The 14,548-nt window shown below is 46.6% G+C and overlaps 1 pseudogene; it reads right to left on the reverse strand.

The window, feature by feature from the left end:
• Positions 1-12,409, reverse strand: part of LOC144826185 (NACHT, LRR and PYD domains-containing protein 3 pseudogene) — a 195,625-nt pseudogene extending 183,216 nt beyond the window's left edge.
• Positions 12,410-14,548: the final 2,139 nt, after the last annotated feature.

The following is a 14,548-nucleotide window of genomic DNA, read 5'->3' on the forward strand; positions in this document are numbered from 1 at the left end:
GGTTTAACACAAAGAGGCCTGAACCTGAATGTAGTGTCTGTAGGTTTAACACAAAGAGGCGCAAACCTGAATGTAGTGTCTGTAGGTTTAACACAAAGAGGCCTGAACCTGTAGCGTCTGTAGGTTTAACACAAAGAGGCCTGAACCTGTAGCGTCTGTAGGTTTAACACAGAGAGGCCTGAACCTGTAGCGTCTGTAGGTTTAACACAAAGAGGCACAAACCTGAATGTAGTGTCTGTAGGTTTAACACAAAGAGGCGCAAACCTGAATGTAGAGTCTGAAGGTTTAACACAAAGAGGCACAAACCTGAATCTAGTGTCTGTAGGTTTAACACAAAGAGGCACAAACCTGAATCTAGTGTCTGTAGGTTTAACACAAAGAGGCGCAAACCTGAATGTAGAGTCTGTAAGTTTAACACAAAGAGGCACAAACCTGAATGTAGAGTCTGTAAGTTTAACACAAAGAGGCCTGAACGTGTAGTGTCTGTAGGTTTAACACAAAGAGGCGCAAACCTGAATGTAGTGTCTGTAGGTTTAACACAAAGAGGCCTGAACCTGTAGCGTCTGTAGGTTTAACACAGAGAGGCCTGAACCTGTAGCGTCTGTAGGTTTAACACAAAGAGGCACAAACCAGAATCTAGTGTCTATAGGTTTAACACAAAGAGGCGCAAACCTGAATGTAGAGTCTGTAGGTTTAACACAAAGAGGCGCAAACCTGAATGTAGAGTCTGTAGGTTTAACACAAAGAGGCACAAACCTGAATGTAGAGTCTGAGGTTTAACACAAAGAGGCACAAACCTGAATGTAGTGTCTGTAGGTTTAACACAGACAGGCGCAAACCTGAATGTAGTGTCTGTAGGTTTAACACAGACAGGCACAAACCTGAATGTAGTGTCTGTAGGTTTAACACAGACAGGCATATACCTGAATGTAGTGTCTGTAGGTTTAACACAGACAGGCACAAACCTGAATGTAGTGTCTGTAGGTTTAACACAGACAGGCACAAACCTGAATGTAGTGTCTGTAGGTTTAACACAGACAGGCACAAACCTGAATGTAGCGTCTGTAGGTTTAACACAGACAGGCATATACCTCAATAAAGAGCACAGAAACTCATTAATGATCGCTATTTTTACCTCTTTGAAGATCATTACATCATAATGGTATAACAAGATACAACCTCCCTATCCAATCACATGGTCACTGTATCTCTGACTTGGACTCTGTACCGGGCCCCACTGCCTGCGGCTAGGGTTGTGTTACACAAATACTACATACATTGAACATTTAACACACAGAGCCGTACACCTACATATAAAGCATGCATGGTTAACATACAAAGGTACATACCTGAGAGTTGAGCATTTCATCAGGCCAGGCCTCATGACTTCCTGAATTTTTGGTCCGAAGTCTACGCTTGACATGTTGAGAGTCTTGTCTCCTTGGCAATGCTTTAAGCAGAATGAAAGCGCTTTGAAATCAACCATACTATATTCGGAGCCTGCTATATCTATGATTTGAATATTGCTCATGGTGTTGGAAATAATCTCTTTATCTTGAGTCTCTTGCAAGCAGTGGAAGACGTCCAGTAGCAGGCTTTCCTTGTTTGGCCTCTGAAGCCACGCTATCAGCTCAGCTCTGGCGCTGGGAGATGTTTTACAGCCTAGGACGTTGTCCATATGACACGATAGGTCTTTGTTGATCAGTCCATATAAGAAACGCACTGTTAGCATTAATTGGCCTCTTGTATCCTCACTATATTCCTTCAATAAATGCTTTAAATCTCTCTGAGGGTTTACCGAGCCCACATCCACGTCAAGGAAGTAGAACATGGCTGCAAAGAACTCCTGAAAGCTGAGGTGGATGAAGCTGTAGGCTGTGTAGACGTCAATGTCTTGCTGGAAGATGGTCTGATTGAGAAAGCTCAACTGGATGTCGGACGCTTCGAGGCCGAACTGCCTCAGGTCCTTCTCATCGAAGAGGATTCTCTGCTCGAAGACCCCGTTGAGTGCCAGCGAGCAGAGCCCCTTCAGGCTGCTTTGCCTGGTCTCTACAGAAGCCCCACTGTGGTCCCTCAACAACGTGGACAAGAAGAACAGATAGACCGATGTTGTGGTCTTTGAAGCATTCGTAATGTCCTGGCCTCTCTGCATCTGCTGCCTCATGACCGTGCACACGACCCAGCAGACGATGGGGAGGAAGCACATGGTGTACAGGGTGTCGTTGTCTTTCACCGCGGCAAGGGCTCGGGATGCCTGTTCATTAGTGTCAAAGAAACCACTGAAGTACGACTTCCTTTCCTCTTCTGTGAATCCCATTATCTCAGCACAAAGATCAGCCTTTATGCACTGCCTGAGCCGTGCCAGAGCCGTCGGACGTGTGGTGATGATCATGGAGCACCCCGACAGGAGGTTTCGTCTCAACAGGTTACTGAGAGTGACTTCCACAGGATTCCTCTGACGCGGATCACTGCAGTACAGGTTCTCCTTCAAGTCGAGAGAGGACTTCAGCTCATCGAAGCCATCAAGGATGATCAGTATCTTGCTGGGATCCGCCACCAGCGCGCTCGCTGGTACCGTCCTGCCGGGGCAGCCGGCTGCAATCAGATCAAATACACTTTTGTTGTTTGTGACTTGGTTGATTTCTCTGCAGCTGAGGTAGAACGCGTAATCAAACAGTCCCCGGTAAAGCTCCCCTCGAGCCCAGTCCAGCATGATCTTCTGGGCTGTGAGGGTCTTCCCGATGCCCGCTGGACCCAGCAGCACTACGGTCCTTGGTCTCTGCCCATCCTCCATGGGATCAAAGAGGGCGTCTAAATGAATGCAGTGCTTGGGATGGGCTAGTCTGTCCATCATCTCAGTGTGCTTCTCTCCATAGGACATGATCTCGTGCTGACGCTCCTGCTCGCCGCGAGGCTTCTGGACAATCAGCAGCTCCGTGAACCTTTTCTGCAGTGGGAACGCCTCACCCACCCGAACGTTCCTGTCTTCCATCAGTCTGTACCGCTCTACAATATGCTCCTTGTATCTCCCCCTGAAATCTGAGAAACAGAACACGGTCAATATCTCATGGACACGAATCCAAAATCATAAAGATCACCTCCTATGGGCTACCACCAACAACTTTAGAAAAGACCTTTGTTTGCAACGTGTGCAGAGGTGTGGGCAGTATTATCATGAAGTCGTATTAGAAAGCTGGAGTCTGAATGAGTGCATTGTAAGCCCTTCTGGCTTTGTTTTAGGTTAAATGCATGAACACGCTGCTTAATTGCCACAGAATTTTGTTTATGAGTAGCCATCGATAGACCTATACGTATCTTATAATTTTTTTGCTTTTATTTATTTTTTTACCTGTGAGTTTGCATGCATGTTTTTATAGACCTCACGTCCGATAAGATGATGGGCGTTAAAGGAGCTTTACGCACTTCTGTGGTACTATGGACTCATTTGACCTTCTATTTTATGGTTTGCGGAAAAGCAACAGAGGCATTAAAAAAAAAAATAACATTTCAGGGCAATATTGTTTTAAATACTTGCAGCTCCGCATTATTGTAGAAACGCAGGGATTTCAATGTTTTTTGTTTTTGTATTCCCTAATAGATTAATTGACGGGGTCAGGATAGAGATGTACAAATTGAATCGGGTGAATGTAGGTATTTTTAGGGTGGTGGGGACAGGGGCGCAATCCGCTGTTTGCAGTGTGCTCGTTATGTTTCGTAAGATGGGTGGGGTATACAGTTACCTTCCCAAACAGCTGCTTAGGGCCCCTCGCCTTAAAGGAAAAAAAAAAGAATGGGGTTTTGGGGAGGGAGGCCTTTTAATCATTTTCTGAATTAAACCCTAGCCCCGGGAGCTGCACGGGGTGCCGGCCGGCATGGCTGCCAAGGTTGGGCGGTGATGAAATGAAGGGATTTTCCTCCAACATTCTGGTGTGGGTTGGAAGTGGCGCATTCGGAATATCTATTTATTATAGATTGGTCACTTCAGCCTATAAACACGAACTCAGCTTTATCGGCCTCGCAAGGCAAGAGGTCGACAAGCGAGAGATGGTACGCCGCTTCTAAAACTGCGGGCCATATTACCAAGGTGAAGTATCGCCGCTTCTAAAACTGCGGGCCATATTACCAAGGTGAAGTATCGCCGCTTCTAAAACTGCGGGCCATATTACCAAGGTGAAGTATCGCCGCTTCTAAAACTGCGGGCCATATTACCAAGGTGAAGTATCGCCGCTTCTAAAACTGCGGGCCATATTACCAAGGTGAAGTATCGCAGCTTCTAAAACTGCAGGCCATATTACCAAGGTGAAGTATCGCCGCTTCTAAAACTGCTTTGCTTAAGTAGATGGGGATTTTAGAAGTTACCAAGATTACCACACGGTAATCCACTACTTATGTATTCATATGATTGAGATCACTCCATGTTCTATTAACCTCCCACGCTTGACGAGTATTTCTAGTTTATTGTTGGTACGGTGCTTGAGTAGGTAGGATAGTTTTTTTTTTATTTGTTTTTTTGTTTTTAAGTCTTGAGGGGTAAGGAAGCCTTTCAGGCTAGGTTTTCTATAAACAAGACCCAAGCAGTGAAGACAAGGTTTCAGGGGCTCGCGGCTGCAAGATCATAGATTCAAAATCTGCTATATTTCATGCTTCAATAGTTTCAAATTAACAGTCTTTATTTGTTAGTATTTTAATACTCATGTGTTAGTATATCTAGAATTACAGTTTCATTAAAAAAACCTATCCTTTTCAATCAAAATTAACAGACTAACATGTTTCACTTCTCAAATTCCATATTAAGCTATACTAATATACTGCACAAATAACTGAATAACACATCCACTACTCAAATTACTTCATATTTATACGATACTAATTTTCAACAGTAATCCTTTATGGGTTCCGGAGAGGCGTGCTACTTGCCAGAAAAGCGCTTCAACACCCATCAGGGGTAACAAGTGCTATATGAATGCAAATCTTTCTTCCCCTTTTATCCCTCCGCTATCCTTCTCACTCCAAGTAACAGACTAATATCCACCACTGAAATTACCTCATATTTCATCATACTAATTCACCACTCATCCTTTGTAGGCTTCCTGAATAGCGTGCGTCCACAAGCGCTATATAAATACAAACCTTTGTCCTCCTCTATCCTTCTGCTATCCTTCAAAATCCAAATAACTGACAAACCTATCCACCACTTAAAATGTACTTGCATTTTTCACTAAACTAATTCAAGTCTAATCCTCTATGGGTCCCGGAGTAGCGTGCTACCCACGAAAAAGCGATTTGACGCCTCGCCAGGGGTAGTAAGCGCTATATAAATGCAACTACAATACAATACAATAGTGTACGAGGCCTATTTGAATGATTCCAGGGCAGGGGTATGAGATCTGGGGTCATCTGTGCCAGAGGGGCATAGGAGTGCATGGTCGGTATCCACTTGTCAGCGCCCGTTCAATCTCCGTCCTCTAAGGCTTCTTGGCCTGCTCTGGCTGGTTTGCTCTGTCTGTCGGGCCCCGCCGCAGTCTCCCCTGGGCTCTCCCATGCCTCCAGTACCTCTGCCCATAGTCCAGCTATTGGGCGCGGCGGCACTCTCTAGCGCCCTCCCTTATTAATCCCCTTTCCTCTGCTCTGGCCCGTATGGTGGCCTCTTTCTCCCAGATCTCCATCACACGGTGTGTTCTCGACCTCCAGTCCATCTCTATCCGCCTCTTGGCCAGAATGAGAGCTAAGCCTAGGATCCTAGTGCCCACCCTCCGGGTTTGGGTCTGGGGAACAGTCCCAGTAAGCACATGTCTATCATGCGTGTGAGGGCTCGAACCACAGTAATATTCAGTCTGTCAATACCCTGCCCCAGAAGGGCTGCAAGGTGGGGCCGCCCCAGGTCATGTGAGAGAAATCTGCATCTAAATACTGACATCAGGGGACCCAAGTGGGACTCCCCATAGATGATCAGAAATCTGGGAGGAGTCAAATAGGTCATATGCGTGTAATTAAATTGCATATATTCCATACCTGTATTCCTGAAGACCTTCTTGGGATCCACCCGCACCCTGTGCCACTCCGGGTCCGTGATTCTATGCCTCAGCACTCCTTCTCTTTCAACCACCCGTTCAGTGCCTTGTAAAAACACATCACTAGGTGTCGAGCCGAGGCCATGGACACCAACAATTGGACCCCTGCATGAGTTCTGGGTCCCTCTGCCCTTAACCCAGAGGTCTTCAAAGGCTCTCTCCAGGGCTTCGTATGTCTGAAACCCTTGGGTCGTTATCTCCTCCAGGGGGAGTGAGGTGCCTTAGTGATAGCAGTCTCATACTGTCACGAGTCCGGCATCCGTCCAGTTGGATCATTGCGTGGCCCTGAAAAAGTAGAGGGTGTTGTCATGAGGCAATCAATCAATCAATCAATCATGCCATTTGTATAGCGCACTACTCACCCGGGAGGGTCTCAAGGCAATCCCACCAACGGTAAAGCAGGGGCGTAAAGGGATGTTGCTCTCGTGTTCCCTACGCACCGCTGTCAGCATTTCAGGGCCGCCACCGATAAGATTGCGAGGTGGGAAATTGCCACTGCTGGTGGGAGCAATTTTGGTTGATGATCCTTGATTGGGTTGATTGGGTTCCAGCCCAATGAGGGCAAGATCCTGATGGTTGGCGCCATTGAGCCGTCTAGTGACCCATTGGAGCTACGCCGCTAGGGAATATAACTCAAATTCAGGGGCCCCCAGGCGCCCCTCATCCAACAGTTGCAGGAGAATTTCAAGGGACACTGTGGCGGCCCTCATTCCAAATCAGTTACTTGAGCAGGGCATCCAGTTGCTTGAACAAGAGACTGGAACCCCGATGTGTGATTGATGAAAAATAGAGCAAACTTGGAAGAATCACCATTTTGAAATTGACTACCCAAGCCATACTGGGCAACCTGAGGGATCTCCAGAAGGGGATGCTTGATTTAAGGGAGGGGAGAACCCCAAGCAGATTGCTGTCCCGCTGGTCTTCGAGCATATGGTATATCAGGTAACCAAGGTTCCAAAGTCATAGGAGACCAGATCAGACCCGGAAGAATTTCTGGCGGCAGTCGAGCCCCACATATTACTGGGAACAGGCAGGTTTTGGCACAATTGACCCAGAGGCCAGAGAAGGCCCCAGCCCACACAGGAAGCTGCATTTTGCAAGCAGCGTTGGTGGCGCCATCTGCCAAGTGAAGTCTGTGAAGTTATATGTAGGGGCAGATTTACGTTTCCTGGTGCATCCCTGCAAATCAGCAGGGATGCACCAGGAAACATGCGTGGCGCAAATTTACCCTTGCGCCACCACAGATGCGCCACATTTACAATGCAGCGCATCATGGTGCAAGGATAATCAGATGCGTGACACATCTGCCGGCATAAGGTTGGCACAGTGCTGGAGTCGTGGTGCGCGCACTGCATCCCCAAATGCAATGCAGTGCGCGCAACGAAATTTGTTTGATTTATTTAAATGTTTACTTACCTGCAAACCTCCATTATCCATACATTACTAACCCCCACCCTGCCCCTCCCCACTTCACCGCCCAGGCAGGTACTCCCCTACCGATGGCAGCTGCTTACTATGGTTACCTCCACTTTTTGCTGATGTTTCACTGTTTTTCGACTTCAGTCTGGCTGGGGCCCTGCTATCTAGGACCACACCCTAGCTGCTTCCTCTCTAAAAGGATTCCCTGCACTTTAGGCACACTCCAGTTTGGTTACTGGGGTACCTTGTGAGTCCCTATATATGGTACAGCAGAAACTAAGGCATAGGTACCCCAGATACCTACCAGGGGCTGCAACATATATTATGCCACCCCTGGGAAACCTTCCAAAATGACACCACAGGACTGCTACTGCAGCCTGGGTAAGGTGGTGCAGGCACCCCTTACTAAGATATAGGTTACCTATATCTACCTTTAATCACTAACACATATTCCTCTATCAGTCACCCCTACGGCAGGCCTTATCAATCCTGAAAGCAGAGTGCTTGGTTTTGTGTGAGAAGGGCACATGCATGAGCAGGACACCTCTGCATCATTCGGAGCCGGATGTATGACGTTACAACGCATACTTTTACAACGCATACCATTACAACAAATTTTTACAACGCAAAAACTATTGCAACGCATGTATTTACAACGCATGTTTTTACAACGCAGGTACCTTTACAACGCATACCATTACAAAGTAAGTATTGGTAAGTATATATTAATTTTTTTATTTTAAATTATTTGAAATTAATATAATTTTATTAAATTAATTTAATTACATTTAATTTAAATAATTTAATTAATTAAATTTAAATTTAATTTTATTATATTTTTACCCTGTACCCCTGTACCCCAAAAACCCAAAACTGACCTTAACCCTAAAAATACCCCTGTACCCCAAAAACCCATTTAAATAAATTTAATTTAAATAATTTAATTTAAACTTTATTTTATTTTATTTTTACCCTGTACCCCAGTACCCCAAAAACCCAAAACTGACCCTTAACCCTAATACCCCTGTACCCCAAAAACCCAAAACTGACCCTGAACCCTAAAAATACCCCTTTACCCAAAAACCCAAAACTGACCCTGAACCCTAAAAATACCCTTTTACCCAAAAATCCAAAACTGACCCTAAACCCTAAAAATACCCTTTTACCCAAAAACCCAAAACTGACCCTGAACCCTAAAACTACCCTTTTACCCAAAAACCCAAAACTAACCCTGAACCCTAAAAATACCCCTTTACCCAAAAACTCCAAACTGACCCTGAACCCTAAAAATATCCCTTTACCCAAAAACATAAAACTGACCCTGAACCCTAAAAATACCCCTTTACCCAAAAACTGAAAACTGTCCCTGAACCCTAAAAAAAACCTTTTATCCAAAAACTGAAAACTGACCCTGAACCCTAAAAATACCCCTTTACCCAAAAACTGAAAACTGACCCTGAACCCTGAAAATACCCCTTTACCCAAAAACTGAAAACTGACCCTGAACCCTAAAAATACCCCTTTACCCAAAAACTGAAAACTGACCCTGAACCCTAAAAATACCCCTTTACCCAAAAACTGAAAACCGACCCTGAACCCTAAAAATACCCCTTTAAAAAACCCAAACATATAACATTTTAAATATAATTATATACTTACCAATACTTACGTTGTAATGGTATGCGTTGTAAAGGTACTTGCGTTGTAAAAACATGCGTTGTAAATACATGCGTTGTAATAGTTTTTGCGTTGTAAAAGTTTTGTTGTAATGGTAATGCGTTGTAAAAGTTGCGTTGTAAAGGTTGTTTCCCTTCGGAGCCTATTCCCAGGGGTTGTTCTGTGATGCAGCCAGACCATATACTCTTAAGTGCATTATAGCCTCCCAGTAAATTCTTACTTTGGAATGGCTGCATGGAAACATGTCGTATTTGGTGTCCATTTATATATATACCTGGTGTGGTTTTCCTTTCATTTGGTCGTTCACGAGATTATAGACTGGTAAAGCAAGCTGCTTTACATTCCTCCAAGACTTAGCCTAAGGCTGCTCTCCACAGCTACCTCTAGGATAGCTTTCTATATAGGTTGTCTTTAACCACCATCAATAAGGGTCGTTTGGACTGGTGCAAGGTGCCCACGAGAATCATGGACAGCATATGCCAGGACAACTGCTCACACTGTCCATCCTGGGGGAGGTGGCTTGGCGCCTCGTCCTGGATGAGCATTGTTACAGGCCCCTGAGAGCAACAGGCTCTCGACCCAGGGGTCCAGAAACATGTCTGTTGGTGGCAGGACACTAGAGATGGGTCGATTTTCAGGGGGTATCTCTAAGATGCCCTCTGTGTGCATTTTACATTAAATACAACACTGGCATCAGTGTGAGTTACTTCCCAGTCTTCTGTGCAGCCATTATGGTGCTGTGGAGTTCGCGACGACAAACTCTCTGCACCAAATACTCTTAATGGCAGCACTGTACTTACAATGTCTGAGAATGGGCTCAGACACTGCAGGGGCACAGGGCTCATGCACCTGTACCCTCACCACTGGCATAGGGCACCCAGCTAGAGGGGTGGCTGATCTATGCCAGGTCAGTGGTTTGTGGGCATGGCACACAGGGATGTGTGCTATGTCGACTCTTCACTTTGTTCTGCACCAAAACACACAGCCTGCAAAGCAGTGTATGGGTGAAAAGGTACAGGGCCTCTGAGGGTGGCACAGTAGGTGCTGCAGCCCTTAGGAGCATTCTCTGGTCACAGTGCCCTGGGGACCTAGGGAACCATTTACCAGGGACTGACATGTGGTCAGAGAGAGCCCAATTGGGTTTAGGCTTCAATGCAGTATTAGGGAAGGAACACAGGCCCTGGGTACCTGATTACCAGGACCCCCGGGCACAGTCAGTTAAAGCACCTCAACAATTCAGCAAAAAGTGGCGGCGACGATGCAGGAGAGGGCACTTTATCACAACCCTCAATAAACACACTGCAAAAAATAGGTGGCCTGGTACCGGCTGTGAAGGAATTGGAACATTTCTTGCAGAACGCAATTTCAGAACTACTGTTCAAGCCCTCGTACTCTCTAGTTGGAAGGCTGTAAACCCTGCTTCATGCCTTTCCAGGCTCCATACTGGCACCACGTAAGGGCATCCCACACCCTGCAGCACGTCTCATCAGGATGAGTGCATCCACTTCATCCTGATGGGACTCTATTGGCTCCCCGAGCCGGCCAGCAGCATCTTCAGAGCCAGCTGCATCATTTAAAAATCCACAGGGAGCACTGCTTATGCTGCAAACAAGCTCACATCTCTGATGGTTCTCAGCACCTGTGCAGCCAGGAAACTATCAATCTAGAGACCAAGGAGTGTACAGAAGAAAAACAAGGCAGCAGGACGTATCCATCTATACACCCAGTATCTGGAATAACATCCCCTTATCTATGAGGACTGCCCCAAAGCTGCTGCAATTTATTAAAGAGTGGAAGACGCTTCTTTAAAGAACACTGCATCACAACGCATTAACCCATCAACAAACACTTACCTCTCCTATCTCTTGGTGTCCTTACGCTGGTCCTTGACCCTGTTCAGCACTCCGCTGCTGTTTGTCCAGGGTTGGGCTATAGAAATTCCATGTACATACTTACATTCATGAAATTTCTCACTTGTGTCTCTGAGTACCTAAATAAGCCTCTACTACAGAATTTAGTCGAGCCTGTCTACATTTTAAGAAACTAACCTTGTGTGTGAATAGGCTGCTATGTTGTATCAGGGACCTCTACCGCGAGGTCACTAGTACGCGCACGGGTGTGAGGCACAAGCTGTGACTGTCCTCAGGCTTCAAGGCCATGTAGGTAGCTGAGAGAAGCCAGGAGCGCCTTACTAAAGCGGTGTTCTTTACCATCAGACATCCCACGTGTTCCCTCAGTCGTGATAACTGTTGGATGACGCTGGGACTATTTACTTGTAGTAAACTTAGGACTGCAAAGTATCCGCACTCGGAGGAGTCTCCGTATCGAAAACTGCAGAGTGGCGAGTCCACCCGAGAGGAGCGACTCTGCAGTCTTATCTTTACTACGTGAAGTACCTCTGTGACTCAGGCCCTCAGCCGTCACATCACCTCCTCCCAGTCAAGCCTTGGAATGTCATCCAAGATACTCCAGGGAGTCAGAGAGACTTTTAGGAATACTTTCTAACGTGGAATGAGTACCTCGAGCTCTGGGCAGTGAGGAGCATGCAGTCTCATCGCTGACAGTGCCGGGTGGTCCGTCCCACTTCATGGATGGGGGAAAGGAGTGAGAGGGCCGGGGGTCCCCTTCACAGCGGTCCACGCTGGACTGCATGCGCTTACTCCTCGCTTCTCGCCATACTACAAGGACTTCATTCGTTGATGCCCCAGCGCGGTGGAGTCAGTGGGGGTGCAGAGGGGCAGCCGCAGCACACAAGCCTCAACAAACAACATGAAGCCGCAAAGATGACTCACTGAGGGGCTTCCAGCTGACCTCAGAGCAAATATAGTTTCAAGGAGTTTCAATGTGGAGTTGTCTAATTATTTTGGCTTTGAAAAATCCTTTCTATTCTCAAGAAAACCAGTGAAAATGATTTTAATTTGACCATCAAGATTGACCTTGGGGTGTGCTCCCCTCTTACCTCGCTTTCTCTCCCCTCTGAGTCTGGCTGCCGCCTCCATCAGCCCGACCTCGGTGAAGACTTCGTTGGTCACCTCAATGACCGAGTCCGGGTCGTAGAAGTTTACAAGAAGGTTCCAGGTGTCAATCCGGTCAGCTTTCTCCAGGCTTCCTCGCAGGATGTTTTTCCATCCTTTGAAGTTGATTTCTGATAATTTATTTTTAAACCTTTTGAACTCAGCTTCGGTGAGATCCTCCAGGGCGTAGAGTAGGAGGTCCCCAGATGTGCTCCCTCCGTCCGCCATGGCCCACGTGAGGCTGCGTCTGAAAAGAAAGACGGGTAAAAAAAAGAGGTCCTGTCACAAAACCAGGAGTCATAGAAGTGAGATACAAGACAACAAACTTCTCGCAACCTGCACAATGTGCATCAATTAATGGATGAAATATACTTAATCCAGCGCTACGGTTGGCCCAGGAGGGCCTCTTGGCGCTGTAGTGGTTCCTCTGATCTTAGAAATAAGGATCTCCGCTCTAAGGTACACTGTAGCACAGAGCAGGGGAGGACAATGAAACTGCTGAAGGACTGTAATGGGGTTACATCTTTAGGATATTTGACACGGTCGATCATACTATTTTGATTGACCGTGTCAGAAACGCCGGCATCCAGGGCATCGCCCTGGACTGGGTGCGGTCCTTTCTGCAAGGCCGCTCGCAGGCAGTCCACCTGTCTACCTTCGCTGCTTCCTTCTCCCCCCTCACTTGTGGTGTCCCCCAGGGTTCTGCCCTTTCTCCCCTTCTTTTTAATTTATATATGCAACCACTTATGGTTTCCCTTCGCCACTCCCCTGCCACTATTTATAATTATGCAGATGACCTTCAGTTGGTCTTTCCCTTGGACACTTCACCTTCCTCCCGACTTAATTTCCAAAACACTATGTTGTTCATCTCTGATTGGATGGCTCACAGCCAGCTCAAGCTGAATCCGTCAAAGACGGAACTTGTTCTGGTGGGTGGCCCCACTAATCCTTGGGATGACAGTTATTGGCCCCCCTCTCTTGGTTTCCCTCCTCGCCCGGTCAGCACTGTGAAAAGCCTTGGAGTGGTCATCTCTGCGGACTTATCCATGAAACCCCAGATCTCGGTTGTGACATCATCCTGTTTTTTTCAACTGCGCAGGATCCGCAAGATCTGTCGTTTTCTTACCAGAGAGGCACTCATCTTAGTTTTACTGGCTCTGGTCATCTCCAGGGTGGACTTTGCCAATCTCCTGTATGCGGGGATTCCCGCTTATCAGCTTCAAAAACTCCAGTTAATTCAGAACCAGGCGGCTCGTCTGGTGTTTCATCAACCCAAACACCAGCATGTTTCCCCTCTTCTGAGGAGCCTTCATTGGCTCCCAGTAGCCCAACGGTGCTCCTTTAAACTCGGATGCACTGTCTTCAAATCTCTTCACAACTGCGCCCCTGAATTTGTGTCCTCCAAACTAAAGAGATACCTTCCTACCCGCAATCTTAGATCGTCTGCTGATAACCTTCTTTGCATTCCATCTTACCGCCGAAAAAAGCATGGCGGATTGCGTTTTTCTTTTCTTGGCCCTTTCTTTTGGAATTCCCTCCCCTCCTCTTTTCGCCACTGTTCTACTTATGAGTCATTTAGGAAAACTCTGAAAACTTTCCTCTTCAAAGCGGCAGCAGTATGATATCCTTGCTCTGACTCGCTATGTCTGTTATGAGCGCCAAGAAACCGTCTCGGTGTATGTCCGCGGTATAAAAATTTTAACATAACATAACATATCCAGAGAAGAGAAATAATTACGAGGACATTATTTACTGAGTAGCTATTGTAAAAATATGTCTTGATGCGCAACCATTGACCAGCGTAACTTAGAAACTCTGCAGCAAACCCCAAGACATTACATTTCAAATGTCCATGTAAAGGCAGGTGGGGAGGCATCCAGTGTGACTCTTATCTTAACAAGGGGTCTCAAAGCCAGGGCGGATTGGGATAAAAAACGGCCCACTCAAGCTAAACAAAGTTACCAATCCGACCCTGCTCGAAGCCCCACCTGAAATCAGGCCAGCAGTCTGACACCGCGACAGAAGACAGACATCTATGTGTAGAATAAGGTTTGACTGATTCCTGTTTGATGGGGGGGGGTGGAGTGTTGAAGCCTGGAGCAGGGGCGGGGGGAGAGGCACACAGGCCCCTCCCTGAGATGGCTCAATGACAAACACAGAGACATTTGAGCCTGACTTTAACACTCATCAGCATCTGATGACACAAGAGTGGTCGGCGACTTTCAGAGTCAAACATCGGACCCAGGCGCATTGCCGCTTAACATCAGATTTTGATAAACTTTCCATCAGAGGCACTGTCAATTCCCTGATGAAGGGCATATTAACAATGCCCGAAATGCATTGGACCCGCTTGTAAGACAGTGCTTG

Source organism: Lissotriton helveticus, chromosome 3_2 (assembly GCF_964261635.1).
Source record: "Lissotriton helveticus chromosome 3_2, aLisHel1.1, whole genome shotgun sequence".
Taxonomy (NCBI): domain Eukaryota; kingdom Metazoa; phylum Chordata; class Amphibia; order Caudata; family Salamandridae; genus Lissotriton; species Lissotriton helveticus.